The following is a 25897-nucleotide window of genomic DNA, read 5'->3' on the forward strand; positions in this document are numbered from 1 at the left end:
TTGCGGAGTGCGGTGGGCCTCTGCGGGCATTTGGCCCGATAGTGGCACTGCCTCTAGATGTATGCTCATTTCCACGTATACTCCCCTGCCCAGCTCATCCTCCTTGCTGGCTGGCAGTTGACCAGTGCTTAAGCCCAGAATGGTGCAGCCCCAGATTCAAGGCACCCTAGTGCAACTGAGACAAAGACGTTTTCCAGTGTCCTCAGATGTTTCAGAAAAAAAGGAGAGGGGCTGAGTTGGTGCCTCTGGGACCCGCTTGAGAGGCCCTCGGGATTGGAAGAGGGAGGGTGAATCCTTCTTACTGTCTTTCCAAAAGGACGGTAGGAGGTAAAGTAAAGAATCAGACGTGTCCTAGGGTGAAAGATCTCAGGCAGCCTGTGGGCTTGCTTATGCCTCCTGTACCTACTGCGGCCCTGGGAGAGTGGACCTTTCACAAAGTGATTCAGGAAATCAAGTGTAGTCCCATGCAGGAAGAATGTCTGCGCAAGATAACACTCAGATTTAAAATAGCCAGCCTGGGCTCAAAGTCAGTGTCCTTCGGAAGAGAAATAAGCCAAGATATTGTCAGGGTTATTAGTGTTTTTATGAAATAGAACGGCTATTTGATGAGACAGTGTCCCGTTGGCTCTTAGAAGTAAAAAAGAAAAAGAAAAAGAAAATCAGACCACCCTAAAAAGAATACAGAAGATATAAGACATCTCTTGTTCTTTCATAGGGAAGGCAGGCAACTTGGGGGGCTGAGTTTGGGATTATAGTCTCACTAGAAAGGATCTTTGATAAGACGGGGCCCTCAGATGTCCCCTGAAGTAAGAGAAAATGTAGAATTTCACTTTGGAAATGAAGCCTGTGGATTTCCCTGCTGCACCCTCACTTTAAAGCTGGGTATAAGGGAGAGAAGCAGTAGAGCTTCTGAGCCCCAAACCACGCCAAGGACCCTAAAAGGCACCCTGTGCTGGCTGCTCTGTGATGCTCGGGTCTCCCCGGGTCCTGCATGGGGGCGGGTTCTGCCTGGTGCTGCACACAAAGAATGTATGAGGTAGGCCACTGCACGGAGGTGGTGACAGAGTCACTTGGAAGAGCAAACTGCGAGAGACCGCCTGAGGTCTAGGTTCTGTACTTTAGAAGTCACAGATTTGCGAAGAGGAGAGAAAAAAAAGTTTTAGAAGGGACTATTTGCAATAATCAAGCGTGTGAGAGTGTATGAATTCATCATGTTAACTAGAAGAAATGTTTTTAAATAAACACTTGAAAACAAAATTACCACTGGTGTTCGTGTCAATATATGCTGGAATTCTTTTTCAGAGATTCTGAAAGATTATATATATATATATATATATATATATATATATATATTTTTTTTTTTTTTTTTTTTTTTTAAAGACAGTAAAACACTCCTTAATGAAGAACAAGTACTATCTTGTGTTTTGTGGAAGTTGGCTCTCGGTCACCTGTCAGGTTGAAATGAAGCTGCAGTTGGCCAACGTGCTTTGAACACATTTATGGCAGGGAAAGGACATTCAGACCCTGTGAATATGGAAACTTTGCTATTTTATATCCTTCCTCATCTTTGTTCTGGTAACAAGATGGGATGTCAATATTTTTTCTCACATCCTGGAAGGGTTTGAAGATAAAGCCCGTCCCTTCCTGCCTTCAAGCAAAGGGCAGCCAGTTTTTCAGACACAGAAAATGCAAACTGTAACAAAAACACAGTCTCACAAGAGCCCAGGACCCTAGGAGCCGACCTCAGGGAGGGGTCCTATGGCCCCATAAGTGGGAAGTGGCCATAGGAAATTCTGAGGGTAAGCACTTGGAGCCTTCACATCATCTGTCTTTATTATTTATTTTCATCTCTCAATTTTTCAGGCTTGGCATGTTCTCACTTTTATACCTACAGGCCAACACATAGTATATGCTCAGTAAATGTTTGCAAAGCTAGTTAATTTCACCTGACCCTGTGCAGAAGGTGACTCAGGCTTAGGGCAATGAGAAGGTTGCAAAATCTCATGCAGTTGGCAAATGACAGTAGTCAACAGGCACCAAGTCATACCGCTCTTCCGTTTCGCCACAATGTCTACTCTTATGAGAGCTCAGAGGAAAGCGGTGCAGCAGAACTTGTTTTCGCTGGAGTTGACAGTTCCTGACCATATCATCAATGGATTCTCCCCAAATTAACTAAGTTCTATAGGACTCCCTATCCTCTCCTCTCTCCCTCCTCCGCCCCCCTCTCTCTGAGATAGGGTCTAGCTGGACAGCCCAGGCTGGCCTTGAACTCCTACCTCTCGAGTGTTGGGATCACAGGTATGCACTGCCATGCCCAGCTAATTCAACAATGGTCCACACTAGAAATATGTGCTGTCACTGTCTAGTTATTCTGTTCTGCTGTAAAAACCTTGGCAAGAGAGACTTCTCCCTCTGCCTGACACTGATGGTGCCCAGGCTGTCGTCAGCATCACCACACATACCTTCCTTTAGTGTCTCCTTCACCCGCCCATGGGAGCATGGTTGCCCGCCCTCCTCAAGCTGATACCTCTCAACGGTGCCCCTCCTATTTCCGCTGATTTTCTATCAAGCCCATGCCGCTCACCATGCATGCCTTCCTACAGTCTCTTCTCGATTCTGGTTTTCGCCCTTGGTGCATTCCAGCCAGATCTCAGATTTGTTACTTTTTTTTCTTTTCATCTGTCTTGGTCCCCTCCAGTCCCTGGCACCAGAGGCTCTCAGCTGGCCCTCAGTCACATCTCCCTTCCCATTTCCTATACCTCTTCTGTCCTCCTTCTGATCTGCTTTTTAAACAACAGCCAGAGAAGTCTTTGAAGAAGTCTTTTATTGGAGTATGACATTCACATAGAAAACACAGACGTTGTGAGAGTCCAGCTTGAAAAAGCTCCCAAGCTGGCTACACATGAAGGGCCCATAATAAAAACTAGGCTAGCGGCTTTCCCAAAGCAACCTGGGGTGCCTTGCTTATGCCTGCCTCTCTTCTGAGGTGGACTCTTCTGACTCCCAAGAGCTTGGGTCACTTGGCCCTTGGACTCTGCGGGAAAGGACATTTTTAGGTGGCAGCATGGTCTGAAAATGGAGACCAGGGTGTGCCGCGTGTGCAGCGGGGTCAAGCCTGTGGGTTCCCACCACCTCGGATGAAAATCCAAACACAGTACCCAGCCTTCAATCCCCGCCATGCTCTAACCCTCATCCACCTTTGCCCCCTCCCTAAGCTTCCCAGCACAGTGGTCATAACCCACCTCTCAGGTCCCAACCTACTCACATTCAGTGCTTGGTGATAAGCCTTGAAAGGTGTAGCCGAATCGAAAGAGTGTCTCCCATACCAGGGGAAGTCTTGTGGGGGCAACAAATGATTTCAAGAAATGTTTAGACAGCTCTTCATTCTTATCCTCTCCTCCCTCTCTCTCTCTCTCTCTCTGTGTGTGTGTGTGCATACACACATCTGTGTATGGGGGCCAGAGAACAACCTCAGTTGCCACCCACTGGGTCTTCACTGACCTAGAGCTTGAGAAGGAGGTCGAGCTGATTGAACAGCCTGCCTCTGGGATCCACCAGTCTCTGCGCTTTCTCCCACCTAGCACTGGATTACACACTCTGTTTTGTTTGTTTTTTTAAATGTGGACTCTGGGAACTGAACTCAGCTCCTCATGCTTACGCGGCAAACACTTCACTGACTGATCCACCTTCCCGGCCTCCAGCCTCTTTTCATTAAATGTCTGCTCACCACCTAGTGTCAAAGAGCTACAGTTCTTCATCGTTCCTTCAGAGAACTGAGCCCAGAGTGCGATCACAATCGCTAGGAGGGTTCAGGGCCCTTCCGCAATCCCAGGCACCCAGCACACACCTGTCACCAGCAGGTGACATGGCCACAGAGGTAGGGTAAGCATGAGGAAGAAGCGATCCCCTTCATGAACTACCCTTTACCCCAGTGAACAGGGTGAAGGCGAGGAGTAAGCATCAGTGGGTGACCTCACTGGTTACCTAGACAACCAAAAGCTAGTATTAAGTGCATACAAGATTGTGAAATTAGGCTGTAAACTCATTGCATGCTTTTCTTTCATTGTATCCATTTATCTCCCCCTAAATGTTCCAGAGACAAAAAAATTTACATTTTTTTTCTGTTTGTTTGTTTGTTTTGAGACGGTTTCTCTGTGTAGCCTTGTCTGTCCTAGACTTGCTTTCTAGACCAGGCTGGCTTTGAACTCACAGAGCTCCACCTACCTCTGCCTCTGAGTGCTGGGATACTGATGTGTGACAATTTTTTTTTTTTTTTATTTAAATTCTCTTCAGAATCCCAGGGGCCATTTTCTAGCCCAGAGCTCCCAACAAAACCCCTCTCCATGTGGAGAAGTCAAGCCATAGACTCAGTTTTTACTTTTGGTCCTTCCTGCGGGTTTATTTTGGCAGACAGACAATGGGCTGTTGAACTTCTTCTGGGCATGAGAAACAAGAGTATTAAGCTGTGCCCCTGAGGTACCCAGGAAAGAGCCAAGCAAGTTCCATCAGAAATGAGTCAGTGCCCTGGCAGGATGGGAAAGAACCTTCTTCATTCAGGGAACTCCCTGCCCAGGGCAGCCCATGTCTACCCACCGGCCATTCACCCTCTACAGCAATGGTGGGTCTCAGGAGACCTTCTGATAAACCTCAGCACACTTGTTGGAGGCCACAGTGGGGGTCTGAGAACAGAGTTTTGGTCTGTGGTAGGGCCCCAAAGAGATATGTAAGAGACACGGGAGGAGAGGACTTGAGGAGAATGTGTGTTTGTGTGTGTGTGTGTGTGTGTATACCCTTCCCCTGAGTGGATCCCTGGCCAAACTCATTGTCAACACCATCTCCTCTGGCTGCTCTCAAGTAAAAGTGCCTCTCCAGGTTATGGCATCCCAGAATCCACACATGCGCAGTCACTGCTCATGGACTGGGTCTTTTTCTACAGTCAGCAGTTGTAAAGTTCTCCCATGGGGACACTCACACAGCCCTCCATCGTCACTTCATAGTCTCCTTCCCAGCCTGCCTGGGACCCACAGAACTACAGGCAGTCTTCACAGGTAACCTACTCCCCCCCCCAACTCCAAACATGATGTCGGTCTCCCGAAAGCTTGCTTCTGTGCAGAGCAGGTCCAGCCAGGATAAAATATTCCGGCAAAGCAAAACAGAAAGAGGCTCCACTCAGCCGAGCCGAGTGACCCCTCTCTCCCTCAGGGAAACCAGTGAGCCTACTTTTGTGGTCATCTTTCCGTTCTCCCCTGGAGGCAAGGAAGAGGATGGTAGGAAGAGAAAAAAAAAAAAGCTCTTACATCATTCATATCTCTGTATTCCAACAGACACCTCAGGAGAAAGAAATGCCTCTCTGCCTTGGGCTGTGAGCACAGTTTTACCACATGACCTCCGGCAGGTAGATCACTAGAGGGTCCAGCCACCGGTGCTCTGACTTTACCAACGAAGGTCCAAAGGTGTGGACCTCAAGGCCCATATGTGGGTGACCATGATGGTGAAGCCAGGATGTGTGCCTCTTACCAGTGTCACAAGCCTGTACATCTTTTCCGTAGTCCCTCTCTTCTCCAGCCTTACACGTGATCCTAGTATATTTTGCTATGGTCTTCCTCCATCCTTTTAGGACGCATACAAAACATTAAGGACATTCTCTGTCTCTAGCCTCCTTGTTGAGTATTTCAGGTTGAATTATGCTTTCCAGAAAGATACATTAGCATCCTAACTCCTGGTACCTGGCTTATTAGAAAATAGGCTCCTTAGAGCTATAATCAAGATGGTGGTTATTGAAATAGAGGAGGCACAAATCCACTGGTTTTTGCTCATAAGAGGGCATTTCTTTGAGGATGAGAACTTCATCCTGATGGATATAGGTCCTGGTATCTTTTCCATGGCAAATGCTGGACCAAATACAAATGGTTCTCAGTTTTTTGTTTGCTTGTTTCTGCACTACCAAGACTGAGTGGCTTGGTGGCAGATGTGGTCTTTGGAAAGGTCAAAGAGGGCATGAGTGTTGTAGAAGCTATGAAACATTTTGGTTCCAGGAATGGCCATACCAGCAAGAAGATCATCATTTCTGATGGTGGACAAGTCTAATTCTTCTGACTTGTGGGCCTCTTACCCACCAGACTATTCCTTCTATAGCTCAGGAGAGCACCCCCCCCCCGCTGTAGTGCCCTGTAATCTCTGCCTCCACTGAAGTTCTTTGGGTTCCATATTTCCCTCATTCCCTTCCAAGTATAGCTGGATTGCAGAGTTAAATTTATGATTATGAATAAAAACTAAGTTAAAAAAAAAAAAGAAAGAAAGAAAGACACCCAGACAGGGACACACATGACAGTGAAGGCAGAAACTGGGATAGTGTGTCTACAAGCAAGGGGATACCCAGGATTTCTGACTGTTACAGAAGGAAGGAGAGGGGTATGTCCTGTATGCCTTCAGCCTTCAGAGGAAACCAACTCTACCTACCCATCTTGGTTTGTTGTTTGTTGTTGTTGTCTTGTTTTGTTTGTTTTTAATTTCTGGTCTTCGAACATGAAGGAGAATAAATCCCTGATGTTTTAAGCACTCCAGCATTTGACGTTTTGTTTTGTCAACTCTCAGAGGCTGTCATAATACAGTGGATCCAGGGCTTTGTTTCAAGGCAAGGCTGAAGCCTGAGTGTCACGTGAAACCTGAATTTGATTCTCACCTTTTCCAAATGCTACGAAATGTAAGATGACAAGCCAATTCCAGCATCATTTTTAAGTCTCTGTATCCTTAAAGTAATAGTAATGGCAGCGACTATGAACAGTCCTATAGGGTTGTTCAGAGACTAACAGGATACACTTGCAGAGCGCTTAGCTTACCTGCTGGGTAAGCACTCATCCTTTGAGAGCCAAGATGGTGGCTCCCTCCGCCAGCAATGAACACTTTAGAATTGTCTTGGTCTACCAGTTTTGACAGGATTGGCTTTTCTTAATCTAGGGCTGTGGGGAGAGGGACAGTGTATAATTGCTGATTCTTCCAGGAAAAAAACAAACAAAAAACCATTTGGGACCACAAGCAAATAGTTATTGACTAGTTCCCTAGGCTGGGTACATTCCAAAAGAAGTCAAGGGTCAAACAGTGCTGGAACAGTTTGTTGGTAAGATCCTTGTCTGTTTGTACAATGGCTATGGCAAGGAAACAGCTGAAGGTGAGGAGTTCTATTGAGGACAGTCCTGAGAATTGAGGTGTCCCAGGGAGAGCCAGGAGCACCTGAGAGCCAAGAGAGGACAGAGAGATGTCAGGGAAGTAAGGAGCTCAGAAGATGAAGGCACATAGGCTAGAGAAAGGAAGGCTGCTAGGACAAGACCTATCTGCTTTCATCCCTTATTCAGGTCAACCGTTGTGAGCTCCCTGCTTAGAAGTCTTCAGTGATGGCCAGTGGAGGTGAACTTCTCCCGTCTAGGGAGCTGGTTCTCATTCACAATTTCCTTTCTTCTTGCCATGCACCCAGACCTTTCCCCAGGTAAGCAGGCCTTTCTCCTGATGCAATCACCCCACTTTCCTTGTCTCCTGGGCCTGGAGATGCCCCCTCCTTCCCCTCTCCACTTCCTAAAATCTCACCCTCAAACACCTAGTTCCAACTCATTCCTCTAGGAGCCTGTTCTCCCCCCTCCCGAGGTACTGGTCATAGTATGGCAACATTACTTGTGTCATTTCTCTACTGTCTGAACAATTCACCCCGAGGGCCTTTGCAAACACCAAATCCAATGGAAAATAGGGGCCCAGGGGTTGTGTTTGGGTTCTTGGAAAATGCCCCTCTTGGGCTCCATACAACTGCAGCCCTTTGTGCAATCTTCCAGTTGGAGAACATTTTTTTCCATTCTCTTTTTCACTCCTTTCTTCCTTCTTCATTGGTTTTCTGATAATGCTGAGATCAAACCATGGGGCCTATGAGTGCTAGGCTGAGCTGTCTTCTCTCCCAAGACCGATCTCATCATCTTTACTACCTTTCACTCCTGTTTGCCTTTGGCAGGGGTTTCAATGACTCCATTTTCCCTATTAGTAAGGTAGAAGGCTTACTTGACAGAGTGTGTATGGAAACCTCCTGACAGCGCAGTGCTAAAGACGCACAAAACCAGGACAAAGCCCCAGACGTGTGGCAGATTCCCTGACACAGCCAAACTCTGACTTCTGAGGTCTACAGCCAGACAAGGGCCACTTGATCTCTAACAGTATCTGTGATCTGGTCCAAACTGAGTCTCCAATCTAGACTTTGGATGGGTGGAAGTCTGCCCATGTGGTCCTACCCAGAAGTAGAAGCTTTCTCACTGATGGCTGTATCAAGAGGGCAGAGAGGCAAGCTATCCTCTTGTTGTTCTGAGGTCACTCTCACTCAGTACATGGGCTGGGACTCCTGCTTTCTCACCCCAAAGCAGTGAAGTAAGGCAGGCAGCTTTAGGGGAAAACTCCTATATTAAATACCTTCAATGTGTCCTTTCGTGTGTGTGTGTGTGTGTGTGTATAATATTTTTAGCCAACATCATTTGGAGAAAGGTGAGCATGCCCAGGCATTCCTGCCCACCATCTTTACAAACAAGTTGAACATACTTAAAGGCATTCCTGTTCACTATCCTTATGACACAGATCAGACATGCCCAGAGGTGTTTGTGACCACCATCTATGTGACATAAACTTCTTCTCCCCCTTCTTTAAGGCCCCACTGAGCATGCCCAGAGGCATCATTGTCCTAGTTCTGTATGTGATGCAGGTTGAACATGCCCAGAGGCGTTGCTGCCCTCTCAATAATGCAGGCCCAGAATGTCAGGGAAGAGGTTTTTTGCCTGCCCTTTTAAGCCTTTGAACAAGTCACTGAGCTAAGCATGCCTAAAAATGGGCCCACCATCTCTCCTTCTGTGGACCTTCCACACAGAATAGCCAAGAATGTACTCCTGAAATGAGCAGGCTCAGGGGTGTCCCCGAAGTGAAGGTGCTTTCCTATATGAGAATGCATACAGTCCCCAGACTCTGCAACACTCTGTTCCTGACTCAGAAACAACTCTACGCTTTCCTTGCCTGCTACGAGCATCAACCCTTTCTCTGCTCTTTTGTCTCTTGGGTTCTGGCTTTGCACTCATCATGATAGGAAGACACTGGGCTCTCTGTCGTTTCTTTCCAGCCTTTGCCAGACAGAGGCAAGTTCTGTGACCTCAACTCTCAAGCTTTCTTTTCTCCTGCGTGTCTCAGAACATCTTCTTTCCTCTCCGCTCTGTCTGGCTCTCCTTCTTCCTCCTGCTGTACTTAATCTCGACTAGCAACTCCACTGGATTTAGAAGCACCTCAGAGACAATTTCTGTCTTTCCTGAGAGGTTTAACTGAAGAAAGAAGGCCCACCATGGGTGTAGGTGGTACAGTCCCATTTCCTGGGGTCCCGGACCACACAAAAAGGAGAGTGTGCACGCAGTGTTAGCAGTTACCCTCTTTCTGCTCCTGAGCAGGGGTGCAATGACCAACTGCCTTCTGCTCCCATCATGCCTTTCCTACCATGCCAGAGTGAATACACAGACCACCATCCAAACAGAACCCTTTCTTCACGTTGGGTTGCTTTTTGCCTGAACGGAGTGGGGAGGGGTGTCTTCAGTCAGACCACAGAAATGCCAAGTCCTTTCCCAGAAAAGCTTCATCAGGTCCTAGGCTGTTGTGACAGAAGAAAATAAATGGGCAAATGCAGAAGTCAAGGAAGGAGGGCAGGAAAGGTGCGCCTCTGCCTGAGTATGGCGCCTTGGTTCCCACGACCCTTTGGTGTGCTTTCCCAGCCCAAATTCACGCCATGGCCCCAAAGAGCAACAAGGGATCTCCACAATTTCTGGAATGGGTCATCCAGGGCACCAGGTGTTCTTACTACTATTCTCAGCACCATATAATGCCCAGTCATTGGGACTAAGGCCAAGGGTAGATGCAAAGAGAAGAGAAAGTCCGTTTCTCAGACTCACTGCTTACTTTGAGTATTTAACTTGAACTCCTGATCTCAGCCTCCCAGACAATTGGTCCTTCCCAAATGGCTTAAGTGAGGTTGCTATGGAACCCAGCCTGCATGACTTGGGTGCCCCTAGAGAGCCTGCAGTTTCCAGGATGGCTGCTCCTCCTGCCTAAGAAGGCTCTGGCTGGTACCTTTCCACTCTGGTCTTCTGGCTCAGAGAGGTCTCAGGGCCAGTGGATCACAGTCCTTGGCTTTTATCTGAACCATACCAGAAAATTCTGGGAGGCCTCCACTGGTCATTCTAAACGGAAGAAAGGCCAGAAGCCAAGATCCCACATCAGAAGTTCACGTTACCTGGCAAACACAGGAGTTAAATGTCAATGACTTCCCACCAATCACTTCCGTGAGCGTCTTGGTCACATTCGTAACAGACACAGCACGATCTGCATGTATGGCAGGGGCTCACTGTGGGCTCGCCTCACAGAGGATGCTCTTGAACATAGGAGCACATCAGAAGCACCCAGAGGTCTTAGCGGAACACTGTGGATCTAGTGCCACCAGAGAGCTTGTCATTCAGTAGTCTAGGATGGTGCCTTTACAATAAGCTCCCACGTGGGGTGAGCACCACTGGCCACTGCTGTTGAGTCAAAGGAGATTCTCCCGAGCCTAAGTCCTTCCTTCCTGATATCTTTTTATTCCCAGCAACAAAGCTCAACCTCTGGACAAACATATTCTGCGAACAGGGCTGCTAAAAATGTAAGCTCTTCCTGTGGAGTGAGAATGGATGAGACTTAGGGGATTTCTCTCCCCCTCCTCTTGGCTGTCTGGGCATGGGGAGTCCTCACGAGGGTCTGGCTGCACAGTGGGTGTGGGGGTCCCCCTCCCCGTGGTGATTCACTTAGACCTCTGGAAGGCAAGTGCGGGAGTATGGAGGAACATGTGTCCTCTGTCTGTGCCTGGTTTTGGCTGGGCTTTCTCCCTTCTGACCTCAAGACTCCTGGATGAAATCATCAACGATCATCTTCAGATGGAAAAAGATAAGCTAAGCAAACACTTGACGCCTACAGCTGCCGGTCCAGGAGCAGCAGACGTGAGCTCACCTACCTTCCACGGCCCGCCCAGTCACGTCTACGCCCCAGGGCCCTGTGACTTAGCAATGAAAAGGCAACGCAAGGAAGGGGCATCTGTAGACACTGGTGATAGGCTCATCATGTGGCCTGGCAAAAGCTGGTGGGGAAGGAAGTTGATGCCCATCATAGCTTTCTCAAACTGTGAGAAGGAGCAGGCCGCACCCCCTCCTAGGCTTCTTACAGGAGCTCACCTAAGCATGCATTCCTTACCCCAACAGATTCAGGAAGGCCCCACCTTTCAGGGGATTCCTTATGCTCCCACCGTATCCCCAACTCCTGGAGCTGCCACAGTCCTAATTGTAACAGTGTGTTGGATGTGTCCATATGCTTGCCTCTGCCTGTTGAACACAGTCCAGGTGTCAATATTAAAGTCTGCAGATGTAAGTAAAAGGCGGAATCACTTGACTTTAGGCAAGGAAGATGATCCTATATAATCTGAGTGGGCCTGATGCAGTCAATCACAGAACTTTAAGAGAACTGAACAAGCGTGTGCTGTGAAAACACACACACAAACACACACACCATGGACAGCTGCTTTGGCTCAGGCCAGTGAGTTCTAAGAGCTCAATCTGCTTGTCCCCAATAGGGTAGCTGCCAATTCCTTGCACTATGTCTTAACATGTGTGTGGGAGTACCTTCTACTGACTTGAGTCCGAGGAAACCTTGAGTTGAATAAAAGAATGGCTTCCTCTGTGCAGAACTGTAGTCCTCAGAAATTTTGAATATATTAGCTTACCTGCAAAAAGGAAACTTGAAGGTATGAATACAATTTTAAATTGAGAGCTTATCCAAGATTCATGGAGAAGGGTGGACAATGTCATTACAAGATCCGATCCTCTATGAGAGAGGAGGGGGAGGTTTGAAATCTCTCTATAACAGATTTCAAGACACTAAGCCGCCACCTTTGAAGACGGAGGAAGGGGCGGGACATGGAGAAAGGTAGGTGACACTAGAGGCCGGAGGACGCAAGGAAACTGCTTGCCACTACATCCTCCAAGGATACAGCTTTCCTGACATCCATAGTGAGACAGTAAGCCCATGCTGTTTAAGCACCACAGCTGGAATCATATGCTACAACAGTAATAAGAAACAGGTGTAAACCGGGCATGGTGGCACGTGCCTTTAATTCCAGCACTCAGGGAGGCAGAGGCAGTTGGATCTCTGTGGGTTCCAGGCCAGCCTGGTCTGCAAAGCGAGTCCAGGACAGCCAAGACTACACAGAGAAATCCTGTCTCGAAATAGTAATAATAATAAAAAAGAACAGGAATGAATCCAATTCATAAAGTTCCCTCACCTGTAGCTCATCTACCCTCATTCTGGAGGGACCTTTTCTCTGCAGCAAGATGTTAAATAACATTTGGAGGGGAGGAAAAGTGCAACACTGGACCAATTAGCTAAGCTGTAGCCAGCTGCTGAGCTGTGGCCAACTGAGAAGCTTTCTAAGCCTCACTTCCGTTTTCCCCTAAGGTCGTGGTTATGTTGGTAGCTCCTTAGAAGCTGCCATGTGGATGAACCATTTTCATTTTGTTCTTTGCTCAAACAATGTGCTTAGCACGCTGCCTAAGGAATGTTTCACTGGACCAGGGAGCACACCTTTTGTGTGTGTATGTCTTCATTTGTTCTCTTTCCTAATACAGGAAGTCTCGATTGCCCTGTCTGTCCACCCACTTTGTGAGAACAGTTCTAGAAGGGCTCCTGTTGGACCAAATGATTCAAGGAGACACTGCCAGTTGGGGTATGGCGTCCTGCCTGGGAAAGGCCACGTGACCTAGCTGAGCCAATTAGAGTCTGCTCTGGGATTTTTTCAAATTAAATGAAAGGCGGTGGGCATGCTCTCGCTGGCTGTGACTCTGTCTACCCAGAAGACAGAGCTTCATGAGGACAAAATATGGTGACATTCAGAGAGACTGTAGTGCCCCTGCTCAGGTCTACCACGTATTTCCTTGCTGGATTTCTTGTGATCTGTTCTGTATATATGAGTCCCGCCCATTTTTAGACCTTGCAAATATGTCGTAGTCTGATACTCTTTTTACTTTAGGCACGTGCACTTGTTAAAAGTGATGAATCATCTTTAAGTCTTGGTCTCCTGGTAATCTTCTCCTGTCCCTAGATTGTCGACCTTTCTGCCTCACATTGTTTTAACGTTTATCTTTATGGAATTTGGTTTTATTTGTTTGTTTGGTTTCTGAGTCAGGGTTAGATGCAGCACAGGCTTGCCTCCAACTTGCTGTGTAGCCAAGGCTGGCCTTGAACTCTCCACCTCCCAAATTTCTGGGATTATGAGTGGGACCTTTGAGAATATTAGCTTATGGTGGCAAAGGAAAATTTGAAGGTGTGATTAGGATGATAAATTGGGATTTTATTCAAGATCCCTGGTGGCATGGTTTGATCACAACAGTCTTCATGAGAAAGGAGGGGAAGGGGTGAGCTGAGAGATTTCTAGATGCTAAACCACCAATTTAGAAAATGGAAGAAGGGGTAGGACATGAAGGGATGTAGATGACCCTCACATCCCACTGTTTTGGATGTCTCTTTTCAAAAGCAATTTGACTCTATTTTTAAATCCAACTTGAGACTCTCTGGCCTTTTCTAAGATGCTGTTGACTGTGTCATCTGGCACACAGACTTTAAAAACTTCAGTGTCATATTATAATGTTTTTTTTTTTAACATACATTGCCTATACTTTTGACACCACATCTAAGAAAACTTTGCTCAGTCCTGTGTCGCCAAGTGTGACCTCCATGTCTCCTTCTGAGTTTTATAGTTTTGAGTCTTAAATATTAAGTCTCTGATCCATTTGGGTTAATTTTTATATAGTGTAAAGTCTGGTCTATTGTGTGGTTACTGTAACTTAGCTGGCAAATCAATGCTGCACCAAATCCTTTTTAGACAATCCTCAGGCTTTCTTTCCTGGCTTAGTTGCCCCTGTGCTCCTTTCCCACCTATCCTCCACTGCAGTGACTGTAGCTTTCTGATCATCCGGGTAGTTTAGTTGGTGAGTTCCAGGCCAGTGAGAGATCCTGCCTTAAAAAACAAAACAAAACAACAAAAACCCAGTTGTCCTCTGACCCCCCCACATGTGCACATATTCTTGTGCAAACACACATGCAAACACACATACATACACATGCATATCACACACACAAATAAATGAGCCTCACACACATGAATAAATGAACCTTATCACCCTTTCCCTAAGAGGGTAAGAGCTGATGCTTAGAGCAGCAGGGTGCAGCCTTGCAGACAATACGGGGGCAACCCAGGCTCACCAAAAGGTCTGTGGGAAAGCCTGCTCAGGGATGGTTTCCACATCCTCCCGGGCCTAGAACCCCAGGCACAGGACTAGGCCTCCAGGCAGTGCTTCCCAGCCCAAAGGCAGCTTCTGTCCTTGCTGCCTCACCCCTGGGCTGCTCTTCCTATGGTACAGAGTACTGATAAGATATAGCCATCTCTCTAAGTAGTTCAGCCAGCCAACCCTCAGGGCTGGATTCCTAAGCTTTGAGCCAGGCTCTGGGAGTACGCACCAGAAGAGCAGAGAGGGCTTCCTGGATAGACAGACCTGTTCCCATCCCCCCCTTCTCTTCCCAGAAAGGAGAATGTTTTGCATTCTTGCCACTCTTCAAGGCTTCAAGTACTGTTATCTGACTTTACTTCCATTTCTGGGAATCACTAAGCCTCGAATATGGTAATGCAGTGGTAATTGCATTGTAGGAATGCATCGGGAACAGCAACGACACTACAGGACAACCCCATCTCTCTCACAGCAATCCCACTGCAGCCTTGGTCCATTCTCAGAGCCCTGGAAAACACTGTCAGTCCTGGAAAAGCATTGCCCTCCATTGCTTTTTCTCATATACCACTGGTGCAGCGTCTGGGTGCACCTGGCAATGGAGAGTGGGTGTCACCACAGACTTTAGGGTGTGGAGATGACAGTTTCGTCTACCCATAAATACCAGGGCATACTTGCTGGAGAACAATAGAGAACAATAGAAATCCACGAAGAACAAAGTGAAACTGTTGGTAGGGGAGAATCACCGATGTTTGGGTGTCTTCAGAGCTGCCTTGATCTGTGTGTAGTTTCAAAAATATGCATCCCCTCTGTCCATCCAGCCTCCTTTTACTTAACATCAGAGAATAAGCTCCTCCCCAATGTTTAATTTACTCCTAAAACTTTAAAACTGATTTGTAGTTTGACTGCGAACACCACACAGAAGGCTTGTAAATATTCCACAGGCAGCATGCCATTTGTTTATTGACTCGCCAACAGCATAGATTAATTAGCCCTTCCCTCAACCTGAGTTTCTAAGCACATGGTTTACACTGCACAACTGAGTAGGTTTCTGTTAATTCTTTCATTTAGAAAGCAAGTGAGGTTGTTTGTTTTTGTTTTTTTTTTCTGTTTTTGTTTTTTTTTTTTTAAGCCATGAGCTGGCTCCATCTCCACACCGGCTCTAAATGTACTATACTGGAGTGTGGCTCTTGGCTCAAGGCTAGAGAAGAGGGGATGTACATCCAGAGAAGGACAGGAGGAAGCTGGAGTTCCAGGGCCACAGCTGACAATTCAGACTTAGAAAACAGCAACAGACAGACATCAGTGGCCCACTGCTCCTCCGGAGGAAGCCACGCTGTAGTACGACTCTGGCTAAACTACTAGAGATTTATGAAGTGCAGTGCAGCTGGAAGGGGGAAAAATATCTCAAGACAGTATCCTCCAGAGAGCCCTAGTTTCAGCCCCAAACCTGGGTAAGTGACAGTCCCTATAGACCACCTCCCAGTTTCCTCCATGACAAAATGTGAATTAATGGTCTGCCCTTCATAGCATAGGGAAAGAGCTACGTCAGTTATTGTTCTGGAAGGACCTATTTTTGTCCACATTATCTCGCTAAACTTGTACACAGTGCGTATGCTCCCAGGCAGGAAGCTCAAATACATTGATAATTACAGTCGCAGCTGAATATCTGTCCAGTTTTTATGGTTCACCATGCACATGGTCCTAATTACATGAATACATTTTTGTGTGTGATTACGTGAAGGAAGTTTGCAGTTGCTACTAAGGACGTGTTGGAACTGAGGGCAGTATTCTGAATGTTTGCGATTTAAAAATAACCAAGACTAAGCACAGTGCCTCACCACACTTGGAAGGCAGAGGCAGGAGGATTATTGCAAGTTCAAGGTACACCTGGTTAATTTAGTGAATTCCAGGTAAGTGTGGACCACAGAGCAAGATTCTGCCACCCCCCCCCCAAAAAAAAGCAAAAATGAAATCAAATTGGGCTAAAATATAGTACGAATAAGACAAACAGGTATGAATAATGCTACCCCACTCCCTGTAAATTTTACATTCTTATGTGTTAAATAGGGTATATCCTAGTTAGCTTCCTCTATCAACCTGATAGACCCTAGAGTCATTTGAAGGAGTCTCCATTGAAGGAGTACCCAGATCGGAGTGGCCTGTGGGTGGGCCTCTGAGAGACGGTCTTAGCTGAAGATTGATGTGGAGGGCCTCACGTACTGTGAGTGGTGTCATCCCAAGGCAGATGGGCCTGGGCTGTAGAAGAAAGCTAGCCTGTGAGTGAGCCAGAGAGCAAACCAGCAAGCAGTGTCCCTCCATGACTGCTGCCTTTAGTTGCTGCCTTGACTTCCCTTACCGATGGGTTATGACCTGAAATCGTATGATAAAATAAACTCTTTCCTCCCCAGGTTGCTTCTGGTCAACGTGGGTTTTTTTTTGTTTTTTTGTTTTGTTTTGTTTTGTTTTGTTTTTAATCAGAAAAGCAAGCTAGACTGGGTTAAATGAGGTCCTGATTTTCTAAGAGGTGAGTGGCCAAGAATGGAGGGGCTTCTGCAGGGCAGAAAAATGGAAGGCTGTGTGTGTGTGTGTGTGTGTGTGTGTGCACACGCACGTGTGTGCTTATGCAGATTTTAGCTCAACATGGATCAAAAAAACCCTGCTACCATCTGCAGGGCTTGCTGGTGATACAGTGAGGTAGGTCCTCATCCTTGAAACCACATGGACAAAGACAGGGACAGCAGCAGATTTCTGCTTTTTGTTTGTTTGTTGAGATATTGTTTTCCTATGTAGCCTTGGCTGAGATTTCTCCATCAGTTCATACATCACAGTCAATTCTGAAATTCAGTAATTCCCCAGACCAGGAAGCATCATCTTTCCATAGCTCATTCCATCCTTATTTGTACAGACTCTACACAATGGACTCGTCATGATCCCCAGCAGATGCAGGAAGCTGGGGAGAAAGGCTTTCACCTGTATGTGGGAGAGACTGACAAGCCTTGCCACTCTGAAAACCCAGGATCTGGTCCGTCACCAGCCACTCTCGGGAAGCTTCCGTGAGCTTCCGAGGTTCATTTCTAGCCAGGAACATCATCTCTGACCCTCCTCACTGCCTCTGGCACCCCATAGTCAGAGGATAGAAGCTTGTTTTTGTAAATTATCCTTGTACGGGAGGCAGTAGTGTTCACTAGCTTACTTCAATCTCCCTAGAACATTTCCAGTTTTAAAACGGAAAGTCCTGTGTCCCAGGGCAAATGGGGGCAGTTGTTCAGCCTGGGACCAGGGGAACTTACAGGCAATTTGTTTTCAGAAACTTTGGAGCCTCTTGGAGAACCGGACAGAACAGCAGTACCTAGCTAGAAAAGGTCTCACCCACAATCAATCAATCAGCTACAGACTCCTGGCTCGCATCCCAGCTGTCGTCTCCATCTCCATTGTGAGCCAAAGAAAAACAGAAAGTTTAAGAAAAAAGAGGCTGGGGAGGATGTCAAGGTACAAGTGGGGAACAGCTTTTTTTGACCGAGAAAGTGGATGATTGAGATCATTCTAGGGGTCTGTTTGGCAACCAAAAGATATCAGGAAAATACTGTTGTTATTTCTACCGATCGGTATGAGAAGCGATCTACCAATAAATCCCTTCCCCCAAACCCAGGGGTCTCACCAGATTCGGTAACTGGCTCCTTTTCCAGAGTGTCCCACCAGATTCAGTTTAGGGATTTTCTAACCCACACCATAATTCCCATCCCAGTTAAACTGTCCATAATCCTTCCCTCTGAGCCCACAAGCTGGCTGAGTGAGCTAACCAAATTTTAAAGTAGCTCTCACCTGAGGTCTATCTGGGTGGTGTTTCCCAAACTTGGTGGGCTTCATCTGGGATCCTGAATTTGAGAGACACAAAACAGGTCCCTGGATGTGGCGATTACCCCAAGATTTGGGGAATAAGAACAAACTTATAGAAATAGATGTCTGTAAAACATAATATAAAGATCATTTGATTTTCTGGCCATATCCCCAGATACGTTGGTCCTTTCGTCCTTCCCAGATGTGTAAGCCTATTTACCCCATTTAGAAGCCAGGGCCTTGAGATAGAGCATTTGACAAACAGGAACCCTCAGGACCCTTCTGAAGACCTCTACATCCTACCCAAGCCTCCTGGTGCTCTCCACTAGCCCATATCCCAGGGAAATCAGGTGTAACAGTCCTCTGAACACAAGCAGCTTGGCAAGAAGGCTTCCAGGTTCCTCCAGGACCCAGATACTCATTAAATCTCTAAGGAGGTGTGCTGGCTAGACTCATGTCAACCTGACACAGTAAAGTTATCTGAAAGGAGGGAACCTCAATTGAAAAAAAAAATGCCTCCATAAGAGGCATTTCTTTACTTAGTGATTGATGGGGGAGGGCCCAGCCCACTGTGGGTGATGCCATCCCTGGGCTGGTGGTCCTGGATTCTATAAGAAGGCAAGCCATAATGAGCAAGTCAGTAAGCAGCACCCCTCCCATAGCCTACTCATCAGCTCCTGCCTCCAGGTTCGTGCCCTGTTTGAGTTCCTGTCCTGGATTTCCTTTGATGATGTGCAGAAATATGGAAGTATCAGCCAAGTAAACACTTTTCTCCCCAACTTGCCTTTTGGTCACGGCGTTTCATTACCGCCACAGAAACCCTGAGATGAGAGGGGAAAGTTTGCCACATCTCTGGTTGTGGAGGGCAGTGCTGGCGGTTAGCACCAAATACTGAACAGATCGAGTGTCCCAATGGTCCCTCCCAAGCCCTCGGGCTCCTTTAGGCTCCCTCGCTTCACCCTTAGGCTGTGCCTGAGCCTCTTGGAAATACTGCTGAGCTTCACTACTCAGAAAGCAAGGGGGCTGCCGACCCCCACATCAGCCCATCCCATCACCCCCACAGTGAAGCCCAAGACGTCTGCCTTGGTTTCGCCCTCCACTCCTGAACAGATTTAATCAACTTCCAACAGTAAGGCAGACCCAGGCTACCAAAGCACCCTGAGCCAAGGCAGCAGGAGAGACGGAGGGATCTCACTGCTTCCACTGGTTCCATAACCGTTCTCCAAGCTCAGTGTGGATCCAACTGGCCCTGCTCCTAGTCTCATCTCAGTCAGCAACTGCCAGCATGAGATGAGAATTTGAGACTGAGATCCCTGAGCCCAAGCCTGGCGGTCATGGATGAGAGAATCTAGAAGTCAGGGTCCCTGTGTGGTCACGGGAAGAAGCAGGCCTGGGAGGGAGAGGCTGAGTGGGAATCCTGCTGTGCCAGTTACTCAGCATGTGGCCGTGCTCGGTTCACTTTTTCCTCACCTGTGAGATGGAGGTGTGGTGTTGACGCGATGCCATTAGAATCAGAAAGGAATTCTTACTCATCATGTGTGTCTATGTCTGTGTGCAGACATCTCTGTGCAAGGGCACATGCTTATACATGTCCAGCCTCTGTCTCTCTCCATCTTAGTTTTGAGACAGGGTCTCTCACTGAATCCGGAACTTAAAGATTCATCTGGGCTGGCCAGCCAGTGAGCCTCAGGAATTGTCCTTTCTCTGCCTTCTCAGCCCTGGTAGCCTGTGCCACTGCTCCCAGATTTTTACATGGGTTCTGGGGATCTGAACTCAGGTCCTCGTGCTTGCATGGCTAATACCTTACAGACTTACATCTCCCACAGAAAAGAGTTTAGAAGCACAGATCTAAAATTCCAAGGGGAGAAAGGCCTGCCAATCAGCTGAGACCAGAAGGCAAGCTGGAAGACACAGGTGCACGAGATCTCAGCCCCATGATCAAAAGCGAACTTGAGAATCTGCCCTGAAACCATCCTAAAAGCAAAAGGGCAAGGGAAACACTGTGAGTTAGCAAGCTTGACAAGTACACCATTACAGGGTGACAAGCAAGCCCCGCCTGCTTCAAGCCTCACTCCACAGCTACGACTCTCAAGCTGTGGTAGGGGGAGAGCTGCAGTGACGTAGCAGTGAAACTGAATGAAGAACCAACAGACCTACGTGAGAATGACCAACTCGCTTTTGACAGGAGTGCAGAGACAATTTAGGAGAGAAAGATGTGGTGTAAGAGCATCAAGAGATGAGAAAAACAAGACCTTGGCCCAAGCCTCCCATCTACACAAAATGGAATAGATTTAAGAGGCCAAATGCCTTATCCATTACAACACTGGGACTTCTCAAAATGGAGTAGATTTAATCGCAAAACTGAAAGACTTTTGCAAGAAGATATAGGAGGGAAAAACACTCATGGAATGATGATTCAATTAGGGGTTCTTAGATGTAGCACCAAAAGAAGGATCCAAAACACCGAAAGCCCAATTAATGTAAGCCAGTCACGGCAGCACAAACTTGCTGCTTCAGCGATTCAGAGACAGAATCAAGAGGGTTGGGAGTTCCAGGCCAGGCTCAGCTATATAGTGAGCAGAGGGCAACCTGGCTTACATGAGATTAACAAAAACAAACAAAGGCTATGTTGGGGGTTGGTCTGGTGCTATGTATTCTAATGTGAATTGTTTTGCTGTCATTTACAAGCAGACACCTAAGTACCCAAAATGACATTTGAAACTCTTGCCTCCCAAATTATCCCTGATTAAATAACAAAATTGCTGACACTGGCTGAGGAGGGAGAGGGAGGTGGAACCAAGGTGTGAGGTTTGAAGTGGTTAGAGAGGAGAGAGATGCAGGAGGGAAAGAGGAAGGACGGATTCCAGAGAAGATACTAACTGCAAGTATTGGGGACTTTGAATGGTTGGAAGATAAGCTGATAGTAGGGGAGTAGGTTAAATTTCATGCTCAGCTCTGTGTTTAGCTTTTGAATAAATCATAGTCTCCATGTGTGGTTATTTAGGGAAATTGCTGCTTAAGGAGTAACTAAGCTTTATTAATAATATGAATGAATATTGATTATTAATATTCATCAACAAGGCTGGGGTTGTGCACAGGAATAAACAAACAAACAAACAAACCCTGTCTCAAACAATGTTAAAGTTGAGAGGCAATACCTGAGGTTTTTTGATTATTGTGTGTTCACACATGAGCACATTTATGCACAGAAACTCACATAGGGAGACTGATCATTGGAATTCACCAAAATTAAGAATTTTCTCTATAAATCATTTTAAATGATTTTGTTGTTGTTTTTGGTTTTTCAAGACAGGGCTTCTCTGTGTGTCCCTGGCTGTCCTGGACTCGCTTTGTAGACCAGGCTGGCCTCACAGCAATCTGCTTATCTGTGCCTTCCTGAGTGCTGGGATTACAGGCGTGTACCTCTGCCCCTGGCTTTTAAATGGCTTTTTAAAAAGCCAACCTACAGATTCAAAGACAAAATTTGCAGAACAAATGCCCAACAAAGGGCTTGTAGCTGGCCTACAGAGAACTCTCAAAAGCACACAACACTAAAGCAACCGCCGACAAGCGTGGCCAACAAACACGTGCAAAGAGGTTCAAGCTTGATCTCGCCAGCCACGAGAAAAACACAAATCAAGACCAGGAGAGACGCCACTGCACAGCTGTTAGTTTTATGGAAAGGAGCGACAACATCAAATGCCCAACAACCTGTCGAGCAGCTGGACTAAGCATAGAGCGAAATGATCGTTTCAGGAAATAGTTGGGGAGTTCCTTTTTCAAAGTATCCTCGTTCAATGACCACACCACCCGGCAAGAGCTACATCCACACAAGAGCCTGTACACACAATCACTCTTGCAGGTTTATCTGAACTAGGCCCAAGTGGGAAATAAGCCAAACGCCCTTCAGTAAATGAACATGTGTAAACGATGTACATTACACCAACATCCTGGCATAGTACTCAGCAGTAAAGAGGAACCAACTCTCTCCCCGTCTAACAGTTTAGATGGAATGGAACTCAAATGCATTATTCTGAGTGAGAACAGCTGATTTCCAAAAGGTCACCTGTTACATGACTTCATTCATAGAACATCCTTGAAGCAATACAATCATAGAGACGGAGAAGAGATCAACACTGGGGGTTAGGGACAATGGTCAGAGGATGAGACCCTCAGCAAGTTGGCACAAGGGGATTCTTTATGGTGGGGCAAACACTTCTGTATCCTTGGGTGGGCGGTGTCCCCACAAATCTACATGTGATAAAAACAGTCCAGGACTGTACTATATGTGCACGAGATAGCAATGTCAATTTCCTGCTTTTGATATCCTTTGTAATTCCTGTCATTATGTAACATGGAACCCTGCGAGAAAGTGGGTGAAGGATACACAGGATCTCTAAGACCAGCTTTGCCATGAATCTGTCATCATTTTGAACCGAAAACCATTTTCTAAATGACTCTAAACCAATCAAGTTGTTTCTGGTACTAGCAACATCAGACTTTCTCATGAGGCCACTGTGGGACACCCCCCCCCCCAGTCTCAGTGACAGCTACCTGTGTAAGTCCTATGGGTGTGAAAAAGGGCAAACTTGCCCTCCCCACAATTTCATCACAGCATTCCTTGAGAAAACAGGGTACAAAGATAGTCTAAGAATGATAGAGAACAACCTTCTACCCCGACACAGAGTTCTCCGGGTAACCCAGGAATGCCCCTAGCCTCTGATTCTCCCCACGCGTGCCCTCTTGATGTCCCTCCCCCAGCCCTACCCCTGGGACTGTGCACATAACAGATGCACTGTGAAGCCAGACAGAGAGGCTTTCAGGAGGTGGTTAAAACCACAGCACAGGATAAAGCCACGCAAGGGTGGGAAGAGGGAGAATGAGGAGAGTGGAGTCAGAGGCTTCTGACCTTCAGCCTTCAGAAGGTGAGGAGAAGCCTGCCCACGCATCCCAACATCGCAGGCTTGGGTCTCCTAGCATGGAAACAGAAACAGTCATGTCACAATCTAGAAAAAGGAAAGGGACTTCTCCACCCTCAGAAATGTAACTTGTTCTCATTTGTTCTGTTTTGGGAGGAAAAAAAGCTACGGAGGGCTTAGCTCATCATCCCAGAGAAGATCCCAGCGTTCTATTACCGGAGAAGCCATCAATCCCGTCTCTTCTTTTCCATTTCTCCACCTGATAACTTTGGCAAGATGGCCGCCTGAGAACAGAACACTGCTCTGAACGCTAGAGAAATGCGCCCCCTGGAGGGAACTGGATGCACCTTCGTTTGCTGTTTTCCTGGGGGTAGATTAGATTGCGGACTTGCTGCCCTAGATTCTGGAAACCCAGAATCATGTGTGTGCGTGTGTACACAAGCTGCCTCCCCAGGGTTTAGGGTCAAAGGCCTCCGAAGTAACAGACTCAGATAAGAGCAAGGTACTTTCCCTCCATTAGTGCTCCCAGGCCACTCAAACCAAAGCATGAGGTTGACCCTTTATTTCCCCTCTTCTCACAGTTCTTTCACTGGGGCTGGGGTGCACCTTCACCCCCCACTGAATGTGGCTTTTCCTCAAGTTTGGCAGCCCTCGCCAACAGACCCCTCCCACTCTAAGATAACCTCAATTTAGCCCCAAAAGGGTGCTTCAGTATAGGGAGCTTCGGATCTATCTGCAGCCTCCAGAAGCCTCCTGCCATCCTCCCACCCCGGGATCTACAAGGGAACCTGTTTTTAATTTAGAGTCCTGAGGCTGGACTATGCCAGTTGACAGCGATTGTTTGAGCAAGTTCTGGGATTCCTAAAAATCTTCTTGCCAGATGTCTCCTGCAGGAGGTATGAAAATTTACCCCAAAGAGCTTTGGGCGGTAGCTCAGTGGTAGAATGCTTTCTTGTACATGGCTCCGGATTCAGCTCTCAGCACCACAAAACAAACAGAAACAAAACCTTCCCATGGGATAAGGTGATAGCCCAACTTATAAGATCCCAGGTCCACCCTTGGCACCTGTGTAAAAACGTCATTGTCTAAGGCCGGAGTGCTTTTGATTCCAGCACTAGGTAGACAGGAGGAGCCCTGGGGCTTTCTGGCCAGCCAGCCAAGCCTAATCAGTGAGCTTCAAGTCTGTTCAGACCCTTTCTTAAGGGAGACGGAAGGTGTTCCCGAGGCTGACATTGTAGCTTTTCCTCTGGTCCCCACACATCTGTGTGCGTGGGTCCGCTTGTGTATACGTGTGCACACGTGCAAGCACACACACATACGTGCAACCTACACACACACATGCATGCACAGATGCACGCACGCACGTAGGACACATGCTATATAAAAAATATTCCCTCGTTGGTTGGTGGTGGTGAACTCCAGAGGCAGAGGCACAGGCAGAGGCAGATCTCTGAGTCTGGGGCCAGTCTGGCCCACTACCCCCCTCTCCGTGCTGGGACCCCATCTGGCCTGCATACTATGGGGTGGAAGTGGGAACCAGGGTCTTCTATAAGCTGGGCTGGCATTGAAACAAGAGTTCCTAAGTGACACAGGAATGCACAGTCCTGTTTATGGAGGTTTCCTGCATGACCCAGGAAGTGAGCGGCTGGGACGGGCCGTGGACCTGAATCCTCTGACTTTGCTCCTTCCCTGAACCATGAGCAACATGCATTTACAGCAACATCCGCTCTTGATAGTCCATCCCGGTGACAAAGATTCTAGCAAAATGACACATCCTTGGGCTGGATAGCTCTGGTCACCTTCCCCCATGTCACTTGCGCCACCTTTCCCCTACTGGGAAAATGTAAGGCAGTCAACCTGTTAGCAAGAGGAGGAAATCTCCCTTCAAACAGCACAGCCCCAGGCCATCGTGTCACCAGGAAGGAGCTAGGACTCTCCCCTCCAGGTCCACTTGGGGTCTCCTGGAGGAACCTGACTTTGATTTATAGTGAAGCCAAGGTGGAGTCTCTCCAAACTGCCCGCCATCTGATACTTGTCATCCACCAACCGAGATGCTGCTTTAAAAGAATCAAGAACTGCCTGAAAAGAGCTCTTAAACTCCCTTCAGAGGCCAGCTGGCCTGGGTCCAGGTCTCAGGCATGAATCTTGGGCATATGAACATGGTTTTTATCTTACTTTAATATGTTTTTAAAGAAATGGCTGCCATCCACTTCTTTTTAGAGATTGAAGGTAGCTCTACGTGGTACCACCTCATTCTTTATCACCCTTACTGTCAGGAATCCTGGGACAGTTACCTCTCCTGCCTAAGAAAGCCCTCCCTCCCATCCTGCCACAACCCATTCCTTTGAGACCACCCATCCCTTGCACGCACCCTTTCCTTCTAATTCCTAGGTTAAAAAGGAATCTCCACAATTCTCCAGGTCCCTCTAAACTGGTAGAACCAAAGTGATCCATGGTGTTCCAGTCAGGTCTGGCTAAAGCGGAGGAGATCTGAGGGCTGTTTTCAGTTATCTCCAATTTTCTGTGCTAGTAATATTCCAATAGAAGATCGACGCAACCTTTTAAACCTGTGATGGGGTGGGGGTGGGGGGGGGATGCGAGAAGCAGGAATCCCCAGAAGGAACTGCAGTTCCACCAGTAACAGCCTGAGATAAACCATGTAGGTGGCATCCTCTCAGACCTCTGACTCTCTTTCTGTTAGACGCACATAACCTGCCCACACTGCCCCAATGCTTTCATGCCAGGTCTGGGCACCCCATACTTGTAGCACTCGTTGCCTCT

General features: G+C 47.3%; 1 protein-coding gene across 4 annotated transcripts in view; it reads right to left on the reverse strand.

Annotated features, from left to right (window-relative positions):
- Slco2a1 (solute carrier organic anion transporter family member 2A1) overlaps positions 1 to 25897 on the reverse strand; it is a 79126-nt gene that overhangs the window by 51164 nt on the left and 2065 nt on the right. The window lies entirely within an intron of this gene.

The sequence above is a fragment of the Meriones unguiculatus genome, chromosome 6 (genome assembly GCF_030254825.1).
Source record: "Meriones unguiculatus strain TT.TT164.6M chromosome 6, Bangor_MerUng_6.1, whole genome shotgun sequence".
NCBI classification, from domain to species: Eukaryota; Metazoa; Chordata; class Mammalia; order Rodentia; family Muridae; genus Meriones; species Meriones unguiculatus.